At 41.3% G+C, this 11,736-nt stretch overlaps 1 long non-coding RNA gene across 1 annotated transcript; it reads left to right on the top strand.

The window, feature by feature from the left end:
- Window positions 1–9,720: 9,720 nt before the first annotated feature.
- LOC122171549 lies at window positions 9,721–10,697 on the top strand. The gene is made up of 3 exons (XR_006172019.1): window positions 9,721–9,867; window positions 10,141–10,262; window positions 10,507–10,697. It is a non-coding gene; the product is annotated as an uncharacterized LOC122171549 (long non-coding RNA).
- The last annotated feature ends 1,039 nt before the right edge of the window (window positions 10,698–11,736 follow it).

The following is an 11,736-nucleotide window of genomic DNA, read 5'->3' as shown; positions in this document are numbered from 1 at the left end:
TATAGTGCAAAAAATAAATGGGATTATTTCACTATTTCTTTTTCAGTTGGGGTATTTTTATCCTTTTGGGGAGTTGACCTGAGATAACTTCATCTAGAGGTCCCTGTGCTGTCATCAGAATGCAGACATTCCTGAAGAATCCTTTGGTTTCAATAAATTCCGTTTTCTTATTGGGAAAAAAAAAATACAAAAAGAAATACTATTCACAGTTCTACTATTTGTTGTTCTAAAGGAATTCAAGATTCGAGAAGAGTTGTATTCAATAAATTAGAAATTGAAGGCCCATGGAAAGCTCTGGAGATATTGATTTAAGGGAAAGTATTGGCAAACATATTACATGAAGACCCTAGCCTAATCACAGAAATAGATGAAGATCCATACCCTTGCTTAGGCTGCTTTAGTTCTGGGCTTCATTTTATCCAGAAGAGAAATTACTGGAATAAATGTTAAATATCCAAATCAAAAGTATTATTGCCTGTGTTCCCTAATGGTTGAAATGGTAATGGAACAAATTGAACATTAACCTAGTAGGACCAAGGCATCTCTTTGTGCCTGATTTTGACATCTGAATTGTGCAATAACTTCTCCTTGCTGAAATTATGCAATGGTTGTTAGTCAGTCTCTCATTTCCTCAAGCATTTGTGCAGAGATTACATCCGCATATTATATTTTAGTATGACTCATTAAAATGCTAATCGACAACAGTACCAGATCACAGTACCAGCATAGATCTGTATCACTGAAGGGTCCACATTTTGGTACCTTTTTTACAGCCAACACAACACATCAACTGAAATCCACATCAGCAGCTCACTTCTGAGTTTCGAAGCAAGGTCAGTTAGCTTTATGTACTGGCAGTCCCTCTGTACTTCTAGGTTTCTGCCTGCTGTGTGAACTCCTCTCAATATCTTTCAAGTTTTCTACCCTTCTTCTCTCTGTGCTTACCTGGTCTTGAGGTAAACTACAGTCTCATGGTTAAGATACTTTCATGAGAGCTGTCTCCCCTGTTGCCTGAATTCTTTATTTCATCCGGCTATCACAATTACTTTGTTTGCCCACACAAAACCTGGCTATGTCACTTCTGTACCTACCTGCATGTTGTGGCATCTGTAAATTCTGAAAGACAAGATATCAAGCTGATCAAACAGTACATTGTGATTGTAGCTGGTGCCAGACAGGACACCTACATTACCCCTTAAAAGCTTTACATAACGACAGCTTTACAACAGCACAATTTCCATTTTGCTGACTCTTAGTTACCGGGGCTAGAAATAGATTGCAGGGAATTGTTTTTTGCTAGGCATGTGACTACCCTGTTCCCCTTTTTCTGCAATTGGCTGTACCTTGATAGCATATTGATGATTTTCCTTGCACTGAAATTACTTTTTTTCAGTTGTTCTGTAAGGTTACTTCCCTCTGACAATAAAAATTTCTCGAGTTCTGCATCCATTTCTTGAAAATTCACATTGAAATTTGAATCTAAGTATTCAGAAATATTTTCCTTTCCTTAGAGGGAATTACTGAAAAGGAATGGCCAGTTTGAATTCAGAGCTGCAGCCTGCCTCTTTTAAAGATCCCACTCTACTGACAGGAGGAGTCATTTATCTTTCAACACCACCAAAAAGATGACGTCCCCAGCTCTTGGACTTCGTATCAACTCATATTTTTGTGTCACTGGTTTGTATTCTTGTCCCTGGACCACCTGGCCATAGGAGCAGGGTTTGTAGTTTTATCAGTGTTAATTTGAATATCAATTTATTTGAATTTAGGCCGCTGTTTTAGGAAGGCCCAGGTTTATCTGCCCACAGACAGCGATAGCAAGCGATGCTGACAGTCCTGAGAAATGAGAAAGCTGACTCTGACTCTCTTAAGAGAGTCATAACCTGGATTAGCTGAATCTGGGACTGCCATGACTTTGTTTAGATCGTTGTGACTGAAGAAGGTTGAGGCATTCTGACTGCTTTCAAAATAAATATGTCGATCATCTGCTGCCATTGGCTCCCACTCCAGTTGGCTTACTTGAGTTTTTAAAAGTAGCATGTCTGTTTTTCATGCACCTGGTGTACTTCTATTTTTGTACTACTATGTGGCATTTTATAAAGTACATAAATCATGCCAAGTACTGCAGTATTTTCAGCATGTGTATGTGCATGTGACACTAGCACATAGCCCCAAAGAAAATCTTTTGTCAAAATTATAGATCTCTAGATATTCATTATTCACCATTGTTTGCATTTTTGTCCAGAACACTTTATTATCCTTTTAGTCTGATGGCAGTTTTCTAGACCATTGTGCAAGCTTGTGTTACTTAGCAGTTCATCTCATCCAAAATTGGAGTAACAGGCATCTTTTTGTCTACCCAGATTCACACTGTTTGTTGTTTGATCTAATCAAAGAAAAAGAAACACCATTCATTTTTAAAGTACCACTTTACCTTCCACAGAACTCTCAACATACTGATATAATTCATGTACCGCCTGAGTTTTTCAAAAAACAACAACAAGAAAAACCCCCACAACCCCACAAAACACCTTGTAGAAGAGGCTAAGCTTTAGTCTGAAACAGCGTGTAACAAACAGTATCTGTTACGAGTAAAAAGGAGAAACTTCAGCATGTTCTGTGGAGCTTTTGAAGGACTGGCTCAGATCATAGATGCTCAATTCTTGCTGTGATGAGAGCCTTCAGAAGTGAGTTGATAGATAAAACTGGTTTTTATCTATCAATATTTCTGTTGTTTAAGTTTTGTATGCACAGGTTTCTTTCTCAAGTAATAAACACGTAATGATGTTCTTCTTAGACTGACGATTACTTTGGGTAAGGAGTTTACTGAGTATGAACAAGATGAACTTCCTGTTTCCTCTCTAGAAAAGTGATTATTTACTCATCAAAATCTGATTCCAATCCACGTACTCTTTAACTGGAGATGCCTACGTAAAATTATTTCTTCGTTCTGCAGATAACAAAATGTAATAGCCCAGGACTTCAGAGATTAAGGTGTTTTTGTTGCTCTTGTCATGTTTTTGTCATTCTTTTTTTTTTTCTTAGTCTAATTCCCTACTCTCCTGCAGATTTGTATTTAAGATTTTAGCCACAGGCACAAAATGCTTCTTAGAGAGTCTCTCGAAACTTCTCAGTCCATTCCAAGAAAACAGCAGGAACATTCTTGTCTTACGGAACTCCTAGAATAGGAAAAGAAAGCCTACAAGGGCATCTACAATGTGAAAAACCACAAAGAAGAAAAAAGTGAGTCAAGTTGACCAGCTTTTTACCATCAGTGAGAAAGTCTGTCCTCTTATTTCAAAAAATCAAGGCCTCTCCCCAGTCTTTACTGGAGGCAGTGGAACGTTTTTCTGATCCTGTGATTGTGTGACCTGAATGAAAACTGCATTAGTCCTCAGCACTCTTCTGCTGTACACCACTTTAAAGCAAGAACTTAGGTCTAGTCAGGCTGTGACAATACCCCAAACCACTTTTTCCTTCCCAGGCTAAGCAATTATCTGGCAATGTTTTGTCCCTCTATGTTTCTTAAAGATTTTTAATACTTTACCAAAACTTTACCAAAGAAAACAAGTTACATTTTTCAAGACACCACATGCATCTTGAAGCCTAACATTCATTACAAGTCAATTGAACTTTCAAGTCAGGTTGATGTAGGAGGAAAAAGCTTACTGTGCTTCTGAGGTAAGATTTAAACATTTTGTCATTCCTTGGTTTCTTTTCAGTCTTTTCATAGACACAAGTCACACTCTTTCCATCTTGTACCATCAGTGCAAGATGAATGTCATATTAATTTAATCCAGCTTTTTATGATCTCACTTGCTCCGAGAGATCCACTGTTTCCACTAGTGTTTGCTTGAGGAATACTAAAGATCAGTTACTGACCATTAACATGGGAAACAGAACAAAAATTTATCCTTATTATTGAATAAAATTTATTGGTGCTATTTACATGTCAGTAAATGCAGCCTTTCACAAATAGATTAAAAGCTTTTTATATCCCTGAACTTAGTGTCCACAGGCTGTGATATACAGAGGCACTCAAGATCCAGTATCTAAGGCAGATATTGGTAGAACTTCAGGCACTGAGATTTATACTGAGTGTCCTTGAGGATCTGATCATAGAGAGTAAAGAAGAGAAAAAATAATTCCAGAATAATGCACATCTCATTCCGCACCTTGGGCACTACAAACCTTATACTGAGACTTGCTGCTTCCCTAACAGCATCTTTGTTCACATGGTACCCTGATCTGGACACTAAAGACTCTTCATGTATTTGGAAGACCTGAAATTGTGAACTAGGATTGGGGATACTGGCAAAGGCACGTGTAAATCCCCTCCTTGCAAGACATTCTAAAAGGAGGCTGTGAAGTGGCTGAAGATGTCTTGGAGCAATAGTTCAAAGACTTGGAGAACAGAAAACCCAGTGAGGGAATTTCTGTTGGAGAGCTTTGGGAAAATGTCATGTTTTCTCATTTTCAGTTCTTACCTGAAATACTTAAATGGCACTGCAGATTTGTGATGTTCCCCCTAGTTGTATCTCCAGAAACATAAAATCTCAATAGGGCAAAACAGACACCTCTAGAGGGCTGTCTCCCTTCACTTTCCCCGCAGGGACCATGAGTGAGTGACTCAGCTTTCAATGGAGGCACATGCTGTCGACGTTTTCAAGCAGACGACGGTAAACTTTCCTATGTTTTGTATGTGCAGGAGGTGATGCAGATGTTGAACTAGAGTTTGTAGATCTAGGATAAACTTTAGCTCTCTTTCAAGAAACCAGTGTCTTCAAACAGAGAGAAGGACGGAGTTTCCTTCACCCATTCCCTTTGGTGAGGAAGATAAGTAACAGTGCAGCAGAAGACATGAACACATCTGATTATGTGCATTCCAAAATCTTTTGCACATAAGGGCTTTCACAACTGCCACACTGCACAGCATGCTCAGTAGAATAGAAATTCCATTGAGAGAACCTGTTGGGAAAGAGGTAGGGATTGTTTTCACACTTGAGTACATACTATATACACAAATATGTGAGTGCTGACTGCTTTATGTTCTTGCAGGAAAAGTGGTGTACCATTTGCGTTCAGTGAACACAGCGGTTCAAAAGCAAAGCAAAACCCAGGCGGCATCTCTGCTGTTTGCTTTTGTTATTGTTGGGAGTGGAAGGATTTTTTAGTTGGATGAGTTTTTGTTATTGGGATTTTTAAAATTTTTTTTTAAATTATTATTATTCTTTTTATGGTACAGTGGACAAAGGAACTGTGTAATTTACTATCTAATGTACAATTCATACATATTTTCCATCTTCTCAAGTTGTATTTGTTGTCATCCATTCCGTAAGTCCTAACAATCTCTCCAACAGAAACTGCCCTGTTTCCCCACCCTTGCTCTCAGTTTGCCAGAGATATAAATCTTTTCAAAATAGCAGCTCTTCCTCCCCAGAGAATCTATTTATGTGATACAATAATTACAAAAATAAACACATAGCTAATAATGGACTGAATTCTTTTTTTTTTTTTTCCACTCAAACAAGGCAAAAATTCAGCTTTAACCATGCCCAGGGCACTCAGAACAATCACAGCAATCAAGAGTCTGTTTAAATTACTTTAAATATAGCTATTTAACCTTTGAAGACCTTATACTAGGCTTTGACAAACTATTATCAACATTAAATTAACTGTGTTTTCAGCTAGTAAGTAGCCTTTGTTTCAGACATTAATAAATACTTCCATGTTTAAGTTAAGATATACACTCATTTAGAGATATGTAAGAGAGTTTTCAGCTGCTATGAATGATGGATAAATACCATATTGATTGTACTATGTTTGTGAAATGTAAGGAATTTCAGTAGGGAAGTACAGAAAACCTGGTGCTGCCTCTAGTATTGCAGGTTTGTGTACTCTGCTTCTGGTTGCACACTCTGCTGCTCGGACTTTTCCCTAGTCAGCTGCTGCTTGGGCCACACTGAGCCAGCATCCAGTTGTTATGTTCATGAACGCAAATGGTCTCATTGGACACGGCCATTTCATCTCCATTAGAGCATGGCCTGGTTAAACTGACACTGGAATAACCTGTTTTGGAGATGATATTGGTCTGATACTCCATATATGTTTGCATTCAAAAGCACAGAGGTAAAATGTCATTAAAGGGCATCATTTTCTGGAGCAGATGTATCAAGCAGCGAGAGCACACTCTCATTCACTCTTTAGCACATAGAAGAGGAAACACGGCTGGCAAAGCAGTGGAAAAACAAGGAGAAAGGGAAAGCACACGAATATTTTGGTTGGCAAGCAACCTTTTGCACAGAACAGGGTCTTGGCAGACTTCGAACTTTGTAGCAAAAGAGCTTTGGATTTCAGCAAGCTGAACAGCTGGAGTAAGCAGGTGCAGAGAATAACACGCTGCTGGTAGCTCAAGTTCTCCTTCTCATTCCACTGCTATCACAACAGATCACTGAATCTAGTTTGTTTCTTGCTGTTTGTGGTTTGGGGTATTTTCATCCCAGTTGCAGCCATTTGACAAAAATGCAACATGGTTTTCCTTCCCTCCTGTCAATCACAAAGCACTGACAAGGGAGAAGGGAGAACAAAACGGCACTGTAAAAATGTGAAATGGCTACGGCAGTACAGTAGAAGCCCTGAAATTCAGAGCTACAAAAGAGCAATGCAATAGTTCAGGAGAGAATACATTCATTATGTGGACAGTTTTATTTATTTAGCCTCATGTTCTTATATAGTTTTTATTGATCACAGAACAGTTCAGCATACCTGCAGAAATGTTTCCTGCATCCCGCTGGGTATTACTAAAACCCCAGCAATATTTCACACTCATTGGGGTCAAGAGAATTTGTTACGTGTGCTGCCACTGTAATACTGTTTTTAGCAGTACTAGACAGCATTAACGTTTCCACTGATGAATGCATTAAGGGCTTAATAGCTGTAAATTGCAGATTACTAAATACCTATAGATTCGTTTAAAACTCTTCTTGAGTTCAATAACCAAGGATGCCAAACATATCAAGACAGTTTTAATGTCCCTTCAAAAGATTGATCATTGTATTGCTGATTTTTTATAAAGCTTTCAGCGAGACCAAAACAATTCCAAGTTCACAGATAGTTTAAATGTTGATTGCAAGTTCTATGCAGAAGAAAATGCCATACAGAAATAATCTTTCATTCCATGGGATTTCTTTCTGAGGGTTAGGGTGACAGTATGGTACTGTGTTCACACTCCTCCGAACAGAATCTACAGCCATCATTTTCTTGCCACAGAAAGTGGCCTCAATCCAATGCATGGAACTTGACCACGTTATTCACCTGCATCCAACTGTATCTCTTGGTTTAACTGTAAGTTCAGGTTTGTATAATGGACTGCTGGACTGCTGATAGCATGGACTTGTTTCCCTATTCTTGCAACCATGCTTGGCACTAAAGTCAAGGTTGAGAAGTTTCTGTATCCACTAGACACTGGTTGGCCTTGGCCCTCTCCCAGTTACTGTACTGGTCTGTTCCTTTCTTTGCCCTGCTTTCTGTTTTCTACCCTGCTTCTTTGGCCCTTTCTTACTTTTTTAACCCATCCAAAGGAGCAGACTGCTAGCTCCTATTTAGCCATAGTGGACATTCCTTTTTCTCTCTCCTCTATCAGAAAAGCTGTTTATTTTTGTTTCTTGCTTAGTATAGGCATGCTCCTATATAGGCTTTTGGACAAAACTTCTGATGCACAAGTTTGCCTCGAAGTCCTGGGAATTACACTAGTAAGTTAAGATACTCATTAACTGAAAAAAGCATCCTCACTTCTAATCACTGGCCTAATATTAGTGTTTCCAAAAATAACTTCGTTGTCTCCAGTCTTAGTTGCATTCTTCTGGTGCTGTTACCAACTTCAGAACCACTGAACCTGAAATACAAGTGTCACCCACCTCATTAGGTCAGTCTCGTACTTGATGATTGAATGTAAGTTGTTTTTCAACATCAAAAAGATAGGTAGTTTAATAGTTGTCTCTGTTTTGGTTCTCTTAGTAAATTCCGAACCTTGTTCTTCTGCTGTTAAAACAAGCAGCTTATTTGCTCTTTTTTTTTTTTTTTCCCAGCTACCAAACATTACCAGTCTGTTTCTGCTATATGTAGAAACACTGGATTTCCTCATATATTTCTCACCAGTACTTTCTGCTCAAATTCACTGGTTTATTGTAGCTCTCCTTCAATAAAAAAAACAGTGACAAGACATATACTAAGCCAAAAAGGTCTTCAGCTTTCTTCAGAGAAGAATGAGCTCAGAAAAATGTCAACTTTGAGCACTTCTGAGTAGCTCATATTACTTAACGAAGGCTGTTACAAAATGAATGAGATGACCTCTTCCCTTACAAATAGGTCACTTGGATTTACTACCGCCTTGCTCTTCCTCCTGTCTCTTCACTCAGTAAATACAGAGGCACTGTTCAGTGCTACTGCCAACATTTCCCTGAGCTCAAGACAACTTAACAGTTCTTGGCACAGACGCCATTAGGACCAAGTGAGCTGTCTCTTCTCCTGACTGCGTCCCCTCAAGTGTGAGGTTTGATTAACTCTGAAGTACAACATCTGCAATTCTCCTCTACCCTGTATACCCAACACACTCAGACTGGGTAAAACTCTTCCTTTAGTAGCCTTTAAATGTGAATATGTGAACATGATCTTTTTATCAAAATATTGTCCAGAGAAAAAAGCAAAATTCAACAGTCAAGGCAAAAGATAAATCAAAAGGATTTGCTATTCCCCAAGCACTATAAGGACTATATGGGTATCCAGCTTGGCAAAGCTCTACTATCATAAAACCCCCAGAACATATTCTTCCCATCTTCTGGAGCCTTTCAGGCAGATACTTGTTCAGTGCAAATAACTCCCAGATCTCAGTAGAAAAATGTCCTTGTCAATTTAGATTGTTTTCTGGTTCATTTCCTAGAGTTTTTGACCTTGCTAGTAAAAAATGATTCGGTGAGTTCTTCAATTAATAGGTCTTAACCTTCTATGGAGAGCTTTTGCGCTTCATACCAAGCTACAAGGACTTTCCTAAGTGACTGTCCTATCTTCTTCTTTTCTGATGCAATGTCAACACACTGCAAACAAACTAAAGCAATATAATCTGCTGTGACTATGCTAATAACCAAGCCCAGATCCTCAAATGTTTTCAACCTTACCAAAGCCCTATCAAAAATAGATGCCCAGATAATTACAAAAGTCTGGGTCCACATTGCATGCCATACATACAAATCACCACAGACCGGCTGTGTCCCTTGCAAGAATGGGATAGAAGGAAGAAGTTAGGAAATACGTATTCAAACTTGTATTACAGGAAGACAAAAATCTGACCACAACTAGACTGAATAACTGGTCCTTCCTAAGTCACCAAACAAAAAAATAACATGGTAGAAATAAAAAATATTATTAAAGATGAGGAAAAAGCAGGCTGAGGAAGAAAGCAGACACCAGTATGTGTATGCCTGTGCTGTACGGTTGGCAGCTGAAAATTCCAAAATGAAACAAAGGAGCTGTTGCCACCATTTGGTTTCATATAAGACAGTGGGAGAAGAAAGAGTTATGTGGCTGTGGGAGGGCTCTCAGGTGGCAACTGAAGAGGAAGTAGCAGGGCTGCACTGAGAGACAGCTGACTAGAGGATAGGAAAATAGATTTAGGGAAGGAGTGGGCAGAGCTCTCAGACACACGGTCATATTTTTGGGTGATCCTGTGTGGAGCCAGCAGTTGGGCTCAAGATCCTTTCCTCAATGATTCTTATGAGGAGCAGCTGAAGGAACTGGGATTGTTTAGTCTGTAGGAGGCTCAGGGTAGACCTTACTGCACTCTACAACTACCTGAAAGGGGACTGGAGTGAGGTAGGTGTCAGCCTCTTCTCCCAGGTAACTCTGATAGGATGAGAGGGAACGCCTTTAAGTTGCATCAGTGGAAGTTCAAGTTAGCAATTAGGAAAAAAATTATTCTCAGAAAAGGTGGTGAGGCACTGGCACAGGCTGTCTAGGGAGGTGGTTGAGTCACAGCCCTTGGAGGTGCTGAAGAACCATGTAGACATGGCACTGAGGAAAGTGGTTAGTGGGCATGGTGGGGGTGGGTTGATGGTTGGAGCAGATGATCTTTGTGGTCTTTTTCAGCTTTAATGGTTCTGTGACCCTTGTGGGTCCCTTCCAACTCAGGATATTCTGATTCCATCCATGATCTGATGGGAGCTGGCAGGGCAGAGAAAGATCATCAAATGGGAGAAATCCATGCAGTTGTAAGTGATTCTGAGGTCCCTACTTATAAATCGTTCCTTCAATGGATCTTCCCGATCCAAGAAACTGAAACGAGCCCACCCCGCGCTGCTGTCCCCGACCATGCAATCATGGCTGCCCCCTCCCATCCCGTACTGCAAATGCAGCATGACGATTTTACTCAGAGTTTTTGGGCACGATAAGATTCACACATGAAAACCACATGTTTTTAACACCACGCTGTTATTTTCCTCGCACCATCTGCAGGATTTATTAACGCCGAGACAGAAAGAGCCTGAAAGATCGCGGTGCCGAGGAGCGGTGACGGCACTGACTGCGGTCAGAGCTTGGGGACACGCTTCCCACCGCATGCCACCAACGTCCTTTCACACGGAACCAGCCAACGCCGTTCTCGGGGAAGGGAAAAACAATCACGGCGTGCCCTCACCGCCGCGGACCGCAGGCAGCGAGACGGGCGCCATGTTGCCCCCGGGCGCGGCGCCAGGCGCCAACCGCCCGCGCAGGATCGGGGGCGAGAGCAGCGTGGCTGAGGGGGGAAGCGCGGGGCAGCGGCACGGGCGGCCCCGCAAGGAAAGGGAAATGGCGCGGCCGGAGCCCGGGGACGGGACGGAGCCGGACGACGGGACGGCGCCCTCAGCCCTCCGCGGAGGAACCGCCCCCTCCCCGCCCGGCCTTCTCTGGCCGGTGGCCTGCTTGGAAATCATGGAACGGCTGTGCTGAAAAGGACCACAATGATCATCCAGTTTCAACCCCCCTGCTGTGTGCAGGGTCACCAACCACCAGACCAGGCTGCCCAGGACCACATCCAGCCTGGCCTTGAATGCCTCCAGGGATGGGGGCATCCACAGCCTCCTTGGGCAACCTGTTCCAGTGTGTCATCACCCTCTGAGTGAAAAACTTCCTCCTAATATCTAACCTAAGCCTCCCCTGTCTCAGTTTAAAACCATTCCCCCTTGTCCTATCACTATCCACCCTCATAAACAGCCGTTCCCCCTCCTGTTTAAATGCTCCCTTCATGTACTGGAAGGCCACAATGAGGTCTCCCCAGAGCCTTCTCTTCTCCAAGCTAAATCTTTATATGCAATCACTTTTCCTCTCTGAAACACAACAGGCATTTTCTGTGGTAATGTGTCTCCATGCAGTGCAAGTCCCTTCGTACACCCTTCTTTTTCAGGAAACCCCCTTCCACATCACTTTGTATTTGTGTACACTTAATCCTGTAAAGGGAACATGTTTGACTTCCTTTGAATAGACTCCTCTGGCACAGTGTTAAAGACGGGAGTCTTGCTGTTTTTCTAATTAAGAGCCAACCTTCAGCATGTTGAAAGATGCGTGGTTACAAGCCTGGACAGACAGCAAGCTAGTGCAGTCAGCAGCTAGTTGATGGCAGTAGGTCGCATTGTGCTAACTGCTTTCCTACCATACCCTGCCATGTGTAGCAGCTTATCCTTTCACTGAGGGGTAAGCAACCTCAAA

The sequence above is a fragment of the Centrocercus urophasianus genome, unplaced genomic scaffold (genome assembly GCF_019232065.1).
Source record: "Centrocercus urophasianus isolate 14NV4802_14NV808 unplaced genomic scaffold, USGS_Curo_1.0 seq_9, whole genome shotgun sequence".
In the NCBI taxonomy this organism is placed as follows: domain Eukaryota; kingdom Metazoa; phylum Chordata; class Aves; order Galliformes; family Phasianidae; genus Centrocercus; species Centrocercus urophasianus.
This window is presented reverse-complemented; position numbering and strand designations above follow the sequence as displayed.